The sequence below is a fragment of the Canis lupus genome, chromosome 6 (assembly GCF_003254725.2).
Source record: "Canis lupus dingo isolate Sandy chromosome 6, ASM325472v2, whole genome shotgun sequence".
NCBI lineage: Eukaryota > Metazoa > Chordata > Mammalia > Carnivora > Canidae > Canis > Canis lupus.
The window spans coordinates 55,921,281-55,941,270 of record NC_064248.1 but is presented as its reverse complement, the minus strand read 5'-3'; the positions used below and the strand labels follow the sequence as shown (position 1 = coordinate 55,941,270).

General features: G+C 36.7%; 1 protein-coding gene across 2 annotated transcripts in view; it reads right to left on the bottom strand.

Annotated features, from left to right (window-relative positions):
* Positions 1-19,990, bottom strand: part of DIPK1A (divergent protein kinase domain 1A) — a 113,144-nt gene that overhangs the window by 67,632 nt on the left and 25,522 nt on the right. Inside the window, exon 1 of one of the 2 annotated variants that reach the window (XM_025417631.3) lies at positions 1,913-2,016. The exons of the other annotated variant lie outside the window; for it this stretch is intronic. The gene's annotated coding sequence lies outside the window, so the exon portion shown is untranslated. Of the gene's footprint in view, positions 1-1,912; positions 2,017-19,990 lie in introns of those variants that run through there. 2 annotated transcript variants of the gene reach the window in all.

The window sequence follows — 19,990 nt, the reverse complement described above, 5'->3', positions numbered from 1 at the left end:
AAAGCAAAGCTGGAGGGATCACAATTCCAGATTTCAAGTTATATTACAAAGCTGTAATCAAGAAAGCATGGTACTGGCACAAAATAGACACATAGATCAATGGAATAGAATAGAAAACCCAGAAATGGACCCACAACCATATGGTCAACTAATCTTCCACAAAGCAGGAAAGAATATCCAATGGGAAAAAATCTTTTCAACAAATGGTGGATACCCACATGCAAAAGGATGAAACTAGACCACTTTCTTACGCCATACACAAAAATAAATTCAAAATGGGTGAAAGACCTAAATATGATAGGAATCCATCAAAATCCTAGAGGCGAACATAGCAGCAACCTCTTTGACATTGGCCATAGCAACTTCTTACTAGAAATTTCTCCAGAGGCAAGGGAAACAAAAAGCAAAAATGAATCCACTGGGACTTCATCAAGATAAAAAGCTTTTGCACAGCAAAGGAAACAATCAACAAAGCTAAAAGGCAACTTACAGAATGGGAGAAGATATTTGCAAATGACATATCTGAGAAAGGGTCAGTATCCAAAATCTATAAAGAGTTTATCAAACTCAACACCTAAAACACAAATAATCCAGGTAAGAAATGGGCAGAAGATATGAATAGACAGTTTTCCAAAAAAGACAGACGGCTAACAGGATACTCAACATTCCTCATCATCTGGGAAATACAAATTAAAACTACAATGAGATATCACCTCACATCTGTCAGAGTGGCTAAAATCAACAACACAGATGCAACAATGCAGAGAAAGGGGACCTTTCTTTCACTGCTGGCGAGAATGCAAGCTGGTGCAGCCACTCTGGAAAACAGTATGGAGGTTCCTCAACAGTATGGAGGTAGTTAAAAATAGAACTACCCTAGGATCTAGCAATTGCACTATTAGGTATTTACCCAAAAGATACAAAAATACTGATTCGAAGAGACACATATATCCCAATGTTTATAGCAACATTACCAACAATAGCCAAATCATGGAAAGAGCTCAAATGCCCATCAACTGATGAATGGATAAAGAAGATATGGTGGTGTGTGTGTGTGTGTGTGTGTGTGTGTGTGTGTGTGTGTTATATTATATACATATAATATTACTCAGGAATATTACTCAGCCATAAGAAAGAATGAAATCTTGCCATTTGCAACTATGTGGATGCAGCTAGAGCATGCTAAGTGAAGTCATCAGAGAAAGACAAATACCGTATGATTTCACTCATATGTGGAAATTAAGAAATTAAACAGATGAACATAGAGGGGAAAAAGAGAAAGGCAAGCCATAAAACAGATTCTTTTAAAATAAAGAAAAGATTTTATTTATTTATTAGAGAGAGAGAGAGAGAGAGCGCATACAAACAGGGGGAATGGCAGGCAGAGAGAGAAGCAGGCTCCCTGCTTAGCAGAGACCCCGATGCAGGGCTCAAACACAGGACTCTGGGATCATGACCAGAGCTGAAGGCAGATGCTTAGCCAACTGAGTCACCCAAGTGCCCCTATAAAACAGATTCTTAACTATGGAGAACAGAGTAAAGATTGCTGGAGGGGAGGTGGGCAGGAGGATGAATTAAATGGGTGATGGATATTAAGGAATGCATTTGTGTCATGAGCACTGGGTGTTACATGTAAGTGATCTTTCACTAAATTCTGCTCCTGAAACTAATATTATACTATATGTTAACTAACTAGAATTTAAATAAAAACTTAAAACTAGGGGTGCTTATTCCGTAACACACAAACTTTTATCTAGTCAACTGCTACTAAGCCTAAAAATCTCTGAGAGGCCTTTCTAGTCACTTCCTTCCCCTCTCTACCCCAGACTAACAAGGTCCTTCCCTGGGTCTTATAACAATCTATACACACTTCTGACATAGCAAACATCACCCCAATTGTTTATTTACTTACCCCACTAGATTAGCTGCTCTTCGAATGAAATAGGTCTTCCATAATTTACTATTTCTAGTACTTCACTCTTAAGCACATGGTAGGTATTTAATAAATATCTGTTGAATGAATGAATGGATTAAGAGACATACATGTTTCTTTTACTTTTAAAAAAATCAATAGATTTATTTCTAAGAGCAATTTTAGATTTACAGAAAAACTGAGCAGAACGTAGAGTTCCCATATATTCCATCTCTCCCCCCACTCTCTGTTTACATCAGGGTTCATCCTTTGTGTTGTATAGTTCTATTAGTTTTGACAAATACATAACATCATGCATCCACCATTACAGTATTGTACAGGATAATCTCACTGTCCTTAAAATCCTTAGCTCCACCTAGCTATCCTTCCCCACCTCCAACCCTGGATAACCATTTTTATTTTTACTATCTCCATAGTTTTGTCTTTTCCAGAATGTGATACAGTTGGAATTATGCAGTAGGTAGCCTTTCTGGACTGTCCTCTTTCACTTAGCAATATGCATTTAAGTTTTCTCCATGTCCTTTTGAGCTTGATCACTAATTCCTTTTTACTGCTGAATAATATTCCACTCTTAACATGTACAATGGTTTATCCATTTAGTTACTGAAAGACATCCTGGTTGTTTCCAAGGTTTTGTTTTAAGGTTTTTATTGATTTATTTGAGAGAGAGAGAAAACTTGCAAGTTGGGGGAGGGGCGAAGAGAGAGAAACGGAAGCAGACTCCCTGCTGAGTGGGGAGCCCTATAAGGAGCTCATCCCATAACCCTAAGATCATGACCTAAGCTGAAACGAGGAGTTGGATGCTTAACCGACTGAGCCACTCAGGTGCTCCCCAAGTTTTGACAATTATAACAAAGCTGCTATAAACATCTGTGTATAGTTTTCTGTGGACACAAGTTTTCAATTTATTTGAGTAAATACCTAAAAGCATGATTATTGGATCATACGGTAAGGGGCTACAGTTAGCTTTGTAAGACACTATCAAATTGTCTTCTGTGGTCACCATAGCATTTTGTATTCCTACAAGCAAAGAATGAGAGATACTGTTGTTCCTCATTCTTGCTAGCATTTGGTATGGCCAGTGTTTTGAATTTCAGTCATTCTAACAGGTATGTAATAGTATCTGATTATTATTTAAATTTTTAATTTCCTGGGATGCCTGGGTGGCTTAGTGGTTTAGCACCTGCTTTTGGCCCAGGGCATGATCCTAGAGACCTGGGATCGAGTCCTACATCAGGCTCTCCGGGTGGAGACTGCTTCTCCCTCTGCCTGTGTCTCTGCCTCTCTCTGTGTGTGTCTCTCATGAATAAATAAATTTAAAAACATTTAAAAAAAATAAATGAATTTAAAATTTCCTAATGGTCTATTATACAGTGCATCTTTTCATATGCTTATTTGCCATTTCTATTTCTTCTTTGATGAGGTGTCTGTTCAGGCCTTTTGCCTACTTTTAATTTGGTTGTTTCTTTCATTGTTGAGTTTTAAGAGTTCTTTGTATATTTTAGATACTAATCCTTTACCACATACATGTTTTGCTATTACCTTCTCCCAGCCTATGGCTTGTCTTTTCATTTTTTAAGTGTTTTTTGCAGAGCAGAAAATTTTAATTTTAATTAAGTCCTACTTATACTTTTCTTTCATAATTCATGCTTTTGGTGTTGAATCTAAAAACTCATCATGAAACACAAAGTCATCTAGACTTTTCTCCTGTATTATTTTCTAACTTCATAGTTTCATGTTTTACATTTGGGTCTATGAACCCCATTTGAGTTCATTTTTATTAGAAAGTGTAAGGTCAGTGTCTAAATTTACTTTTCTGCATGTGGATGTCTAGTTGTTCGGCATCATTTGTTGAAAAAGACTATCCTTTCTCCACTGAATTGCCTTTGTTTCTTCATCTAAAATCAGTTGAAAGAGACACACTCTTGACCAGAGTTTTTCAAAGTAGAGGTATTTAGTGGACTACAGCCAGCATCTTTAAAAAATGAAATGGCCTAGATTAAAGAATATCAGAATGCAGTAAAGGTAAGTATTATTAGTAAAACTTTTGTTTCAGTTATATTATGTGTGTGTGTGTGTGTGTTTCTGTGTGTGTGTACTGGGTTAAGGTATAAAATGTATTTTTCTTACTAAAGGTTGTGGTTGAAAAAGTTTGAAAGTCAACTGCTCTAGAGAATCTATAAGCTATGAAACGACATAGCCATTAGATTTAAATAACTGTCTGCCATATTTACCAGAAATTTTCAGAGTTATACATCTAAGATGCAAATCTAATGTCATTCTTCTGCTTAAACCCTTTAAGATCATTCTGAAAGCAATGGAAAGTAAAATGTAGAGAGAAAAGGTAAAAATATGGATACAATAAGAAATGTAAGAATACATGCAGCGGGGCCATTCAGAAAACCATTGTAATGAGCCAAATCATGATAAAGACCTAAAATATAGGCAGTTGGCTTTGGAAACAGAAAGGAGATGACTCTAAGATCTGGAGACTGGATTATGCAGGGAGCAGAGAGGAGGATATACTGAAAGAGGAAAGGTAGTGCTATTTACCAATCCAGGAAATATAGAAAGTGGACTACTTTTAGAGCAGGTAAGTATGGTTTTGGATATGATCAATCTAGGGTGGTGACAGAATTTCCAAGTGGTGAAGTCCAGGAGGCATTTGAATATTAAGGTTTGGAGCTCAGCAAATACTTAACAGTTGAAATTATGAGTATGAATAAAGCCACCAAGGGCAAGTAAATAAAGTAAGAAAAATAAAAGGCAAATAATAAGATCCTGGGGATCATAGGCATTTAAGTAGTAAAGAAAAAATGGCACCCACCCCCAGCTCATACACACAAATAAACACTGAGAAAGGTGTGAAGAAGGCAGCCCAGGTGGCTCAGCGCTTTAGCGCCGCCTTCAGCCCAGCAGCCTCCACGTCCGGCTCCCTGCATGGAGCCTGCTTCTCCCTCTGCGGGTGTCTCTGCCTCTCTCTCTCTCTCTCTCTCTCATGAATACATAAAAATCTTAAAAAAAAAAAAAAAAAAAAAGAAAGGTGTGAGGAGAACCAGCACCATAGCATCACAAAACTAAGAGAGGCAAAACAAGATAGTAGATTTAAACTCAAACAGATCAGCAACAACATAAAATACGAATGAACAAGAATGCTGTTAAAAAACAAAAATTTTGGGATCCCTGGGTGGTGCAGCGGTTTGGCGCCTGCCTTTGGCCCAGGGCACGATCCTGGAGACCTGGGATCGAATCCCACGTCGGGCTCCCAGTGCATGGAGCCTGCTTCTCCCTCTGCCTATGTCTCTGCCTCTCTCTCTCTCTCTCTCTCTCTCTCTCTCTCTGTGTGACTATCATAAATAAATAAAAATTAAAAAAAAATTTTCAGCCTCTGAAAAGACAAAGATTCTCAAAGATAAAAACAAAAAATCCAAAGATGTGCTCTTCATAAGACTCACATCTAAAAAAAAAAAAAAAAAGCCTAAAGTAAAAGAATGGAAAAAGCTACACTAATCAAATACAAACTGAAAGCTGGTATAGTCCTAGCAGGTTCTATAGGTAATAATATAACTATATTGCTACCAGCCAAAACAGACTTCAAGGGATACATTCTAATGATATAATGAGAAATCATCATGAATTATAGCATTTTTGAATTAACAGGCTCTATGCAACCTTAAGATACCTAAACCATAAATGACAGAACTAGAAGGAGAAATTGGTAAATTCACAATAATGGTGGGAGATTTGAACACCTCTCCCAATAATTGGTAGAATAAGTAGACAAAAAAAGTCAGTAAGACTGGAAAAGATTTGAACAATGTGACAACATGATTTGGAAACAACTTAATAAAGAATATTTCACCCAATACTGCTACACACATGGAACATTTTTTTAAGTGCTAAGGTATAAATTTTGTCTCACCAAGATTCAGAGTTCAAATAATTCACAAGGCATCTGTAGCCTTAAATGCACAGGTCATAAAAGCAGTCTGAAAATTACAGAACCAAAAGATCTGAAGACACTTCACTAAAGAAGATATACAAATGGCAAATAAACATATGAAAAGATGTTCCTCACCAAATGCCATTAGGGAATTGCAAAATAGAACAACAATGAGCTACCACTACGCATTTATTAGATTGGCTAAAATTCAAAACACCGACAATACCAAAAACTGGGGATGATGTAGATCAATAGAACTCTCATATTGCTGATAGGAATGTAAAATGGTATATTCACTTTGAAAAATCGTTCAGCAGTTTCTTACAAAATGAAATATACTCTTACCATTTAATCCAGCAATCATGCTCCTTGGTATTTACCCAAATTAACTGAAAACTTATGTCCACACAAAAACCTGCATGCTATGTTTATAGCAGCTTTACTCACAGCTGTCAAAATTGGGAAGTACCCAAGATATCCCTCATTATAGAAGTGGATAAATAAACTGTGCTATATTCAGATAATGGAATATTATTAAGTCTTAAGAAGAAATGAGCTATCAAGCCATGAAAAGCCATGGAGGGACCTTAAATGCATATCATTAAGTGAAAAAAGCCAATCTGATTGATTTCAAGTATATGACATTCTAGGAAAAGGTAAAACTATGGAGACAATAAAAAGAACAGTTGTAACCAAGGGTTGGGGATAGGAGAAAAGAATGGGTTGGAGCACATAGGATTTTCAGGGCAGTGTAACCATTCTATATGATACTGTAATGGTGGATGCATATCATTATGCATTTGTCCAAACCCATACATTGTACAACACCAAGAATGAACTTAAATGTGAACTACAGAGTTTGAGTGAAAATGAAGTATCAGTGTAGGTTCATCAATGTATCAAATGCACTACTCTTGTGGGGGACCTTAGTAGTAGAGGAGGCTGTATGTATACGGGGTTTATAGGAACTCTATTTTCTGATCAATTCTGCTATACATCCCAAACTGCTATAAAAATAGTCTATTTTTTTTTCAAAGATTTTATTTATTTATTCATGAGACACACACACACACACACACACACACACAGAGAGAGAGAGGCAGAGGGAGAAGCAGGCTTCATGCAAGGAGTCCGACATGGGACTTGATCCCAGGTCTCCAGGATCACACCCTGCAGCACTAAACTGCTGCGCCACCGGGGCTGCCCTAGTCTATTTTTTTTGAGGGGGGACAGAGAAAGAATCTTAAGCAGGCTCCACACCCAGCACAGAACCCGACTCAGGGCTGGATCTCATAACCCTGAGATCATGACCTAGACTGAAATCAAGAGTCAGATGCTCAACCGACTAAGCTACACAGGTGCTCCTAAAGTCTATTTTTTAAAGAATTAAATAGCTAAACATACATTTCAAGAAGTTAGAACAGAAAACAAAACAAAAACAAAACAGAACAGAAAAAAACAACCAAGGAGGTAGAAGGAAAGGAAGAATACAGAAACTAGTAAAATAGAGAATAACCTAAAGTACAGAAGATTAACAAAATGAAACTTTGTTCCTTAAAAAAAAAAAGTTCTGGGCACCTGGCTGGCTCAGTTGGTAGAGCATGTGACTCTTGAGCTCCAGGCTGTGAGTTCAAGCCCCACCTTGAGTGTAGAGATTACTTAAAAAAAAATAGAAAATGTGAATAGTTTTTACACTTAGAAACTGAGGAAGGAAAAAGTGTCAAGAAAGCAGGCCTGGTCAACAGTACTCAATGGCATAAAAAAGTAAAGTTAAAATGGAAAACTGCCTGATGACTCTGGCAATAAGGAGATCACTGATTACCTTAGCCAAGAACAGTTTAAGTAGAATGGAATGAAGTAGAACTAGTTTCTAAATGGAAAAAAAATCCTGGATATGTTAACATTAACGCTATTATACATCTGCAAGAAGCTAGATTTTATTTATTCTTACCTTTGCACAATGTCTCCCACATAGATGCTCAAAACAGTATTTGCTGAATTAACTCAATTGGAAGACAAAGTATTGCATATAGAGGACTTCAAATGCCTGATAGTATTGAGAACTGAATTAAGAAGTCTTTCTAAACTGGAGTGCGATCTTGAGGTTCTGGGATTTCTAAACAGATACAGAGCCTAGTAAAAGTGATGTTTCAAGACTGATCTGGATTTGGGCTTACTATGTAAGAGGGAATACTGAGGACAGAGAGCCTACATAGGATGCTTTTACAGCAATCTAGGCCCAGACTTGATGAGGACATGCCAAATGCAGTAAGATGAACAGTGAAATCTGAGAGACATCATGAAAATAAAATTATTAGGATTTGTTAAAAAATGGATATGGAAGTTAGGAGAAAAGGATGCGAAAAGTATCTAAAAGGCTGAAAAAATTAAGAAAATGCAGGATGGGAGATCACTGGTGATATACAGTGACAGTTTACAGACCTTATTAAATAAATAAAATCTTTTTTTTTTAATAAATAAAATATTTTTTAAAAAAGAAATTGGATATTTAACTTTCAGCATTTATCTTTTGGTCACAAACTTTCTCAAATAAATTTTATTTTATTTATTTATTTTTAAAGATTTTATTATATTCGAAAGAGAGAGAGAGAGAGAGAGGCAGACACACAGGCAGAAGGAAAAGCAGGCCCCATGCAGGAGCCTGATGCGGGACTCGATCCCAGAACCTCAGGATCACACCACAGGCCGAAGGCAGGCGCTAAATTGCTGAGCCACCCAGGGATCTTTGACAAATAAATTTTATTTTATTTATTTATTTTTTTGACAAATAAATTTTAAATCCAGTTGTTAATTAGGATCTTTCCAAGTGAATAAAAACCAGCAGAACATTTATTCAAATTTACATACTTTTATCTTTATTGCCAGAAGGCACGATAATGGGATAGTTTTGAAATATCTATGGAAAATGTCACAAATAAAAGAAAAAGGTGTTTTGTTGTTTTGTTTTTTTAAAACAATTTAAAGCTAGGAAATAAGTTCAAAATAAAAAATTAGCACAAGAAAGTCAAATGACAAATCTGCAAGATATTTAATACTAGATACATATATCGGAAGTTTTCAATATATGTAAACATACACATCGCTCCTACAGTTCAAATTCATCTCCAAAGTCAGCATACACTGTGGAAGGTTTCTTGCCTTCCTCTTTTCATTTCATTTTGGCTCACCTCTACCCTCAATACATCTTGAAACATAGATAGTATGGAAACAAAGAACATAAGCTGTCTCTGAGAATATTCAGAATGAAATAGCTCAGCATTCCTTTTCTTTTTCACTAAACCATGCACTGCACCACAAAATTAAACAGACATCTCTAGGGATACGGATTTGCCAAGAGTATTTCTGGCAAAAATAAAACCTGGCCCTTCTCCAGACTTCTATACATGGAAAACAGTGGCTGCCCTACAGATGGAGATTGATTACTGGCTGGCTGGTCTGTGGTTACTTAGTAGTGTCAAGATAAAGAATATTAGGCACAGATCATTTTCATGTCCAAAGACTTCTGACATCAAACTTGCTCTGCTTAATTTCTTACATTCTGCAATAATGAGTTATTTACTGGAGAGACAATAAGAAATCTAGCCCTCATTCCTTATTGTACAAACAAGCAAACCAAAGCCTAGAGAAGGTAGGTCATTTGCCCACAATGACACAGCTAATTGGTGACAGTACAAAACACAGGTCTTGAGACTCCCAGTTCAATAATTTTTCAACCTTTCCATTAAGCAGTACTATCTTTCTAAATCATATTTAAAAGACCATGTTGCTTGTATCTTAAAGTCTTTTTATTTAATCTAAAACTTGAATGTCATAGGCTCTTTTTCAATCAGTATTTTACTAGAAATGGCAATATACTTTTATTTTGTGACTGTACATAATAGTTTCTAAAAGGATTATGTATTTTAAGTCTGGAGTCACCAAAGTAAAATGAGTCTAGAACTGGATTCCAAATTATAAAAACACATCTAAGAAATCCTGTACCTTTAAACTTGGAAAGATTCTTTAAAGATTATGGTATGTGACTGACTAGGTGTGACTTGAGCCTTGTTTCCTCCCTACCTATAGAACAAGCAGGTTGGATCAGGATCATAATTTATTATATCATATTAATATATGATATGATTATATATGATTCATTATATCATATTATCATATAATTTATTCTATCATTTAAAGATCTATTTATTTAATTTTAGAGAGGTGTGGGCAGGGGATGAGATCAAGGGAGAGGAGAGAAAAGAGAAGCAGACTCCCTACTGAGAGCAGAGCTTGTAGTGGAGCTCAATCTCAGGACCCTGAGATCCATGACCTGAGCAGAAAATAAGAGTTGGATGCTTAACCAACTGAGCCACCCAGGTGCCCCTATTCTATCATTTAAATTATAATTCCATGTAACTTGATGATAAGACTTTTATCTAATCCTTAATTATCTTTTTTTAAAAAAAGATTTTATTTATTTATTCATAGGAGGGCGGCAGAGGGAGAAGCAGGGAGCCCGATCCTGGGTCTCTAGGATCACACCCCGGGCTGCAGGTGGTGCCAAACCGCTGCGCCACCAGGGCTGCCCTCTAATCCTTAATTATCTTATAACATTCAAATAAGAGCAAAGAAACAAACACAACGATACATATTTGATTAAACAAGTTAAAACATAGAAAGTACCTCCAGTATAAGAAAGTAGTAGATTTGGCTCTGTATAGAGTCAGAGAGAAGGATACTATCATGAAAAAACTGTAGTACACAGTTGAATTTATGATTTAGATCACATCTTTCTACATTCATTTAACCAAGTAGATAGTTTCAAAAACCCAAGTCTAGTTTTTCTGAAAAGGAAACAGAGAAGAACATAAAAGCTGCTCAGCATGGCTGTTTAGTCTGGCTCGGCCAGAACCACCATAGCAGGTAGCATGCACCTCCATCAGATATGAAGAACCCTGATCTATTGCTTTACTGAATGCTGTTATACATGGCCTTGGATGATTTATGTTCCAGCTCCTTAATGAACAGGTCATTTAGATATTTTTTTTCAATCTACCATTAGTAGAAACAACTTTTACCTTCACTTTTCTACTTGAGAAAATTATTAGTTCATACAGACTACAGATGTTCATTACATGCAATTCACTGTTAGCTACTCTAGGGAAAACCAGAAAGTATTAACATAAGTTCTGCAACCACCAGCTTCCAGGATTTTACAATTGAGTAGGATCATGCAAATTTGATGACCTCTGAGTTATACTTTTAAAATTAAATTCTCACCAGTTTTTGTGTCTAGTTTAATTGCACTTAGGTCCTATGTCTCTTTGCTAATAGACATCAAACACAAAGTTCATTTATAATGCAATAGAGAAAGGGATTAAAGCATCATAAAGAGCTAATCCAACTGATGGTTATAAAGAGAAGACAACTAGAAAATGTGAGATTATCAAACTGAGCTGAACCCCCTCCAAGATTCAGCTTATTTGTCAGACCTAAAATATTTTCGTTTTGATTAAACACTGAAGTTTTATATCCCTTTGAGAGAATAAATCATATCTGGGGGCTGTCTGTATCTCTGGTTCAATTTGCCTAGAGCAGTCTTGTAAAAGTGGTTGGGTCAGAGCAGTAAGACTACTAGGTTATCAGTTTTGTCAAATTATTTACCAGGCTAATTAACTGATCTGAATTTCTGGGTTTTCCCCTGTGTTAAACTGGGACAATAATATCTGCCTTGAAAACCTTGCAGTGATAGTTACTATAAGGATCAAAATGAAATACTGTAAATGAAAGTACTCTGCAAAGTATTCTATAAATGTAAGGTGATATTATTATTGAGCTTAAGTTTTTTGAACCTTTCATATAAAACCCAAAGCTAGATACAGTCAGATCAACATCTTTCTCCAGGGACACCTGGGGGCTCAGTGGTTGAATGACTGCCTTTGGCCCAGGGCATGATCCTAGGATCCCAGGATCAAGTCCCGGAGCATCGGGCTCCCTGCATGGAGCTTGCTTCTCTCTCTGCCTATGTCTCTGCCTCTCCCTCTCTATGTCTCTCATGAATTAATAAATAAAATCTTAAAAAAATCTTTCTACAATCACTTCAACTTTCTTATAGCACACTTACTGATGACTAACCCATCATGAATAATTTGCAAGTATTACTTTACAGTTATATTATACTTCTACCTAACTCTAGTAGATATGACTTTCAGCCTAGGGGAAGGGAATCTCAATAAAAATCCATACCTGCTTTATTGTGCTGGAGATCAAATAGCGATTCAGGAAAGAATAACAGATCTAAAAATGCTCCTTCAGTCTCTTTTGGGGCTAGGACTGGAACTCATTCTAGCAGTGAATGACCCAATCATCACCAAAATATTCATGCTGCTTTTGGAAAAAATCTCAGCAAAGGTCATCTGACCATCCAGTTGAGGGTAGGGAGGGGGATGTCTTAACCTCTCATTACACCTATTTACAAAAGATCAACCTCTAATGGACTATGAAAGATAAAAAAAGATAAGACAATAAAATTCAGAGAAAAACATTGTGACTTTAGAGTATTTGAAGTATTTGTATCCTCTTAAATCAGACATAAAAACTTTGACCACAAAAGAAAAAATTGATACATTTGATTACATTAAGATTTATGTTTATCAAGAGATGCCATTAATAGAGCAAAATGACAACCCACAAAGATAGATATAATAATAATATACCTGAAAATAACCCATATAGATTTTACATAGAGAATTACTGTGAATCAATAGGAAAAATATAGACCATGCAACAGAAATATGAACAGAAGACCTGAACTTCGGTGACTTTCCAAAAGAGGCTATCCATTTGGCAAATAAACCTAAAAAGATGTCCAGCTTCATTAGTAATCAGGCCAATGCAAATTAAAACCACAATGTGATATCATTCTACACATATGAGAACATCTAAAATGAAGAAGATGTAAAATACCGAGTATTGGTGAGGATATGGTGCGATGTATGGAGTATTCATACACTGTTAGTGGTATAAACTGGAACAATCTTTTTGGAAAACTGATTGTAATTATTTATTAAAACCGAATGTAGGAATATCTATGACCCAGCAATTCCACTCCAATGAAATGCTTATAAACATTCACTAGACAAGTACTAAAATGTCCACAGCTTCAATATTTGTAATAGCTAAAAACTGGAAGCAAACCAAAAATCCATTAACAGAATGGATAAATAAGTTGGAGTATGATCACACACACAAAATACTACACAGCAATGAGAGTGAATATGTATAATTACTTGTGACAATATGGATGAGTCTCACAAATGTAATGCTAAGCAAAAGAAGCCAGACCCAAAAGGCATGAGTCCACTTTATCTATCTATCTATCTATCTATCTATCTATCTATCTATCTATCTATCATCATCTACCTATCTCCAAAATAGTAACAGACAAAACTAATATGTTCCATCAGAAGTCAGTATTGTGGTTATTACTGCAGGGGTGGGGGTGACAGAAAGAACATGCAGAGGGCTTCGAGAGTGCTGACAAGTTCTATTTCTTTTCTTTTTTCTTTCTTTTTTTTTTTTTTTTTTACTTTTTTTAAAAGTGGGGGAGCAGCAGAGGAAAAGGAAGAGACACAATCTCAAGCAGGCTCCATGCCCAACACACAGCCCAACACAGGGCTTTATCTCACAAACCTGACATTGTGACCTGAGCTGAAATCAAGAGTCAGATGCTTAACCAACTGAGCCACCCAGGTACCTCTCAAGGTTCAATTTCTTGATCAAATATGCATTTCCATATGCATTTAAACTTTAGTAAAAAGTTAAGAAGCATTACTTTTTCTTGTTATTTTGTGTTAAGGTTCTGATCTTTCACATAAAAAATCAGCACCTCTTGAAATAAATACCAAAACACACGTAAATGCTAATAGCCAAACTGATTTTAAGCTAATTGCAGATTAACTTTTAGCAAATTCATAGCTTCACAGAATTAGAGATCTAGTTATAGTCTAGGATAGGGAATTTGCTCTTTTCTGATTAAAAAAAATTAAAAAATGTTAGTAAAACAATGATTTTCTTATCCCTCTCCTTATCATTGTTCTTATCAGGAACTATACACAGAGCAAGGTGCATTACATATATTATTTCATTTCATTCTCCTAACTCTGTGAAATAATTTTATAATCTTCAAGATTTTACAGCTAAAGAAACATAGGCTGATTATGTTGTCTAAAGGCAAACAGTACAAATGTAGTAGTGCCAGGACCTGAATTCTGGTGTGTCTGGCTCCCAAGCTGATGTTCTTTTTTTTAATATTTATTTATTCATTCATAAGAGACACACACAGAGAGGCAAAGACATAGGCGGAGGGTAAAGCAGGCTCCTTGTGGGGAGGTGGATGCAGGACTCAATCCCAGGACCCCAGGATCACAACCTGAGCCAAAGACAAACACTCAACCACTAAGCCACCCAGGTTGATATTCTTAACCACCATTTTATCTCTGCCTCATTGTCATACTGGGGGCTTTACAGCATGGGGTGATGATAATCTTCTTTGGCTTTTGCTTAATCACTTTAGGCTGCTATATGTGAACAGAACATCTTCCCAACCCTCTGTCCCCTCACACATTTTTTTTTTTTTTTAAAGACTCAGGAGGGGGCTCGGGGAATGCCTGGGTGGCTCAGTCAGTTGAGCGTCTGCCTTCAGCTCAGGACACAATCTTGGGGGTCCTAGGATGGAGCCCTGGGACAGAGCCCTGAGTAGAGCTCCCTGCTCAATAGGGAGTCTGCTTCTTCCTTGCTCTACCTCATTCTCTCTCAAGTAAATAAAATTTTTTTAAAAAGACTCATGGAGGGACTGGGCTGTTAAGAAGTGAAAGATGGGTGTTAAGACAGAAAATCCGTGCCACCAGTAGACCTACAATACATTGTAAGTTTAACAGCTTTTTAAAAAAATTTATTTTGGGCAGCCCAGGTGGCTCAGCGGTTTAGTGCCGCCTTCAGTCCAGGGTGTGATCCTGGAGCCCTATGATCCAGTCCCCCATCGGGCTCCCCATGGGGAGCCTGCTTCTCCCTCTGCCTGTGTCTCTGCCTCTCTCTCTGCATCTCTCTGTGTCTCTCATGGATAAATAAATAAAATCTTGAAAAAAAATTTATTTTAATTCCAGTTAACATACAATGTTATATTAGTTTCAGGTGTATGACATAGTGATTCAATAATTACATACATTAATTACTCAGTGCCCATCAAGACAAGTGCACCCCTCAATTCCCATCACCTATTTAACCTATCCTTCAAGCCACCTCCCCTCTGGTAACCATCAGTTTGTTCTCTATAGTTCAGAGTCTGTTCCTTGGTTTCTCTCTCTTTCTCCCTTTTTTCCCTCTTTGCTTGTTTGTTTTTTAAAATTCCACATATCAGTGAAATCATATGGTATTTGTCTTTCTATGACTTATTTTGCTTAGAATTATACTCTAGTTCCATTCATGTTATTGCAAAGAGCAAGATTTTATTCTTTTTATAGCTGGGGTGGGGGGCACATCTTCTTTATTCATTCCTCATCATGAACATTTGGGTTTCTTCCATATCTTGGCTATTGTAAATAACGCTGCTACAAACATAGCAATGCATGTATCCCTTTAAATTACTGTTTTTGTATTTTGATGGTAAATACCTAGTAATACAATTGCTGGATCATAGGGTAGTTCAATTTTTAACTTTTTGAGAAACCTCTATACTATTTTTCACAGTGGCTACCAGTCTGCATTCCTCAAGTACAAAAGGCTTCCTTTTTCTCCACATCCTTGTCAACACCTGTTGTTTCTTGTATTGTTGATTTTAGCCATTCTGACAGGTGTAAGGTGATATCCCTATTGTAGTTTTGATCTGCATTTCACTGATAAGTGATAATGAACATCTTTTCATGTGTCTGTTGGCCATCTGAATATCTTTTTTTTTTAAGATTTTATTATTTATTTATTTATTCATGAGAGACACAGAGGGAGAGAGAGGCAGAGACACAGGCAGAGGGAGAAGCAGGCTCCATGCAGGGAGCCCAACGTGGGACTCGATCCTGGGTCTCCAGGATCACACCCTGGACCGAAGGTGGCGCCAAACCGCTGAGCCACCGGGGCTGCCCCTGAATATCTTCTTTGAAGAAATATCTGTTCATGTCTTCTATTTGTAAATTAAATTATTTATTTTCTGGGTGTTGAGTGTTAGAAGTTCTTTATATATTTTGGATACTAACCCTTTATCAGATATGTCATTTACAAATATCTCCTCCCATTCCATAGGTTGCCTTTTAGCTTTGTTGATTGTTTCTTTCATTATGCAGAAGCTTTGTATCTTGATGTAGTCCCAAGAGTTTTTGTTTTGTTTTGTTTTTTAAGATTTACTTATTTGAGAGAGACAGTGTGTGCAAGTGTGAAGAGGCGCAGAGGGAGAGGATCTCAAGCAGACTCCTTGCTGAAAGGGGAGACCAACACAGAGCTTGATCTCACCACCCATGAGATCATGACCTGAGATGAAACTAAGAGTCAGATGCTTAACCCACTGAGCCACACAGGCACTCCTAAGTGCTTTCTGCCTTGCTCTCTTAGGATCTTTATGGTTTCAGGTCTTTAATCCATTTTGAATTTATTTTTGTGTATGGTGTAAGAAAGTGGTCCAGTTTCATTCTTTTGCATGCTGTTGTCCAGTTTTCCCAGCACCATTTGTTGAAGAGACTTTTTCCCCTTGGATATTCTTTCCTGCTTTGTCCAAGATTAACTGACCTTATAATTGTGGGTTTATTTCTGGGCTTTCTGTTTTGTTCCATTAATCTATGTGTCTATTTTTGTGCCAGTACCATAGTGTTCTGATCACTACAGCTATGACTTGAAGCCTGGAATTGTGATGTCTCCAGTTTTCCTTTGCACTTTTAAGATTGCTTTGGCTATTCGGGGTTTTATGGTTCCGTACAAATTTTAGTATTGTTTGTTGATTTTAACAATTGGCTACATGGAAAACTCAGTAGAAGTCTCAGCAGACTGGTCTCAAATGAGACAAGTCAGAGTGAGTGTTTCTACTTATGCAATAATGGAAGAAGCAGGGACAGACTAAGCAATTTTGTAAAAAATGATGGTCAGTATGAAGGTTCCTGATTGTGCAAAGGTGTCTGCTTTTCTTTAAATCTTCCTCTAGAGAATGTTATTATTTTCAAAAGTTATGTTGACAAGGATAGATTATTTAATGTGGATGCTAGTAAAGCTTTAATAAAGTTTAGGTTGGCAGGAGAAACATGATTGACTGGATTATTGATCTGTACTTAGTTTCTAATCTTTAATCAGATACTTCTCTGTCCAGAAAAGTATCACTTAGCAGATGCCTTCCCAAGTTGCAGATATGGTACCTAAGAAGAAACAAGCACTTTCACTTACTCATTCTTCTTTGGAAAACACTAAACTTAAGAAGTAACTGTCCGTTTGTGTCAAGTGTCCATTTCAGGGTTAAAAAATCACACTTTGACCTGAGGGTGATTCCATCATCCTTCATTTATAAGGAATTTCAAAGTTTACTTTTGAACCATTCAACATGAAGATTTAACCTTAAATGCCATTCTTTATAACAGAGTTAAAAACATACTTGCCAATATCAAAGAACTGTATACTTAATGAGTGTTAGAGTTTTTCATAGAGTCATAATCTTAAATCATTAACTAGGGTTATTCCCTACTTTCACCTCTCCCCACACCGAGAGGTGAAGCAGCCTCCCAGTGATGCTATAATTCGCACCACTTCTCCATGGAGGCGGCCGACATGTAACTCTAAGGTATACCAACCACTTAGATGAAGGGCATACCTTCATGTCCCTAGACATACATCTACTACTTGTCTCTTGAAAGCATTTATATGAACAAGAAGACGATGTGGCTCTCTTTAGTAAACACAGATAGTATCGATCTGTATCTCTCCGTGCATTATTCTGTCTAGGCCCTTTTCTATTCCAAGTTCTACAAAAATATTAAAAGAATCTTTTTCACATTAGGTAATAAAAATATGCCATCCTCTAACTGAAAGTGGAAAAAGAAATTTTGTGTCACGCTGTTAAAGCATTTATCATCATACAGTATGACATTTTCTATATTCAATATAACAGAATTTTAAAATAACCAGTATATTAATTTTGAGAAATTTTTATGTAATAGAGTAAAAGTTCTTGATAAGAAAAAATACATTGATTTATCCAAGGTAGCCATAAATATATGTCAAGAGAAATAGTTTGAAGGGAGAAATTGAGGGACGTCTGGGTGGCTCAGTGGTTGAGGGTCTGCCTTTAGCTCAGGGTGTGATCCTAGAGTCCTGGGATCGAGTCCCACATCGGGCTCCCTGCATGGAGACTGCCTCTCCCTCTCCCTGTGTCTCTGCCTCTCTCTGTGTGTCTCTCATGAATAAATAAATAAAATCTTTTTTAAAAAAGTTCTTGAAATAGGCAAGCACACAACATAGATGGCCATAATGTGTTTTTTAAAAGCCATTCAAATGTTTATTAATTTTTGGATATCATAACATTTTATGAGGAAGCTAAAGCATTCCTCTTTTATTACTGAAAATAGTGTTACTAGGTAGGTAAGAAAAAACTGTTCCTATCAACTATCATTACCATCTCACCAGTAAATGAAAAAAAATAAGGCTAAGAAAGACAAAGGAGAAAAAAAAGAAAGAAGAAAGAAAGAAAGAAAGAAAGAAAGAAAGAAAGAAAGAAAGAAAGACAAAGGAGCTTGATATAAGGCAAATCACAGGCTTGAAATCTCATGCTAAAGCATATTACTCATCTTAATATAACATTAGAATTCTTTCTACTTTTCTTAAAGTTCAAAATCATTTCAATAGGATGCGTGGGTGGCTCACTCAGTTAAGTGTCTGCTTTTGGCTGGGGTTGTGATCCCAGGGTCCTGGGACTGAGCCCTACATCAGGCTCCCTGCTCAGCTGGGAGTCTGCTTCTCCCTCTCCCTCTACCTGCTCCTCCTCCTGCTTATGCTCTCTGTCAAATGGATAAATAAAATCTTTTTTAAAAATCACTTCAATAAAAAGGCTTGCTACATAAGACATCTATAACCCAATACTATCATTTTGTATGGTTAATTTCTGTCACCTTTGGGGCGGGAAGTCTACATAACATAATGACTTTCAAATTTATTTGGCAGATCTAGCTATGGGTCACTTTTTATTAACCTGATTTAATGGGATCTATTTTAGATTAATTAATCCTCAGAGATATAAATTCCTTAATAAAGCAGTCAGCAGTATTTTAAAATATTAACCAAAACATTCATAAATCATGTTAAGCAATCCATTAGCAAGACCAAAATACCTCACTTTCTATTTTTATTTGCAGCTTTCAGAGCATAACTCTCTGCTTTCCCACCTTCCCAAACACCTCCTTGTATTCCATAACTCTTCCTTTCACATTCCACTCCTCTATCATCTAAGAAATGATTAGATGTAATTTACATATATCAAGTGACTGCAGTTAATTTACCCTATAACATTAGCTAATCTCAAAGTATTGGTATATATTAATTAAGTCAGCCAATGGTGTAAATGGAAGGCTTAACTCCCTACTTAAGACTGGGACATCATCAGGTAGAAAGAGAAATTTTTTGGGGGGGAGGTAGGAATTGGAAGTCTGAAATCATGCATTATCTAATGGTAAACCTGACTTAGTCCTTTTCGGATGATGGATATTCCCTGTCCCTCTGCCCTCTCGAACAGAGACTGCTAAAAACAGAACCCTCCTCTGCCTCCTTTCTTTTTCCTTTCTTGCCTGTTTGGAACACAACTGAACACACCTGTACTGATTCAAAAAATAGATATTAAAGGCCAATGAAAGCATCTAAATAGTACAATACTTCTTCCTTTTTAATCCTACCCTTAACTGGCAGCTCCCAGGTTCATTAGTATTTATTTCAACTACTTCTGGCAATTAAGATTTTGATTTCTTTTTTTAAAAGATTTATTTATTTGGGGATCCCTGGGTGGCCCAGCGGTTTAGCATCTGCCTTTGGCCCAGGGCGCGATCCTGGAGTTCCGGGATCGAGTCCCACGTCAGGCTCCTAGCATGGAACCTGCTTCT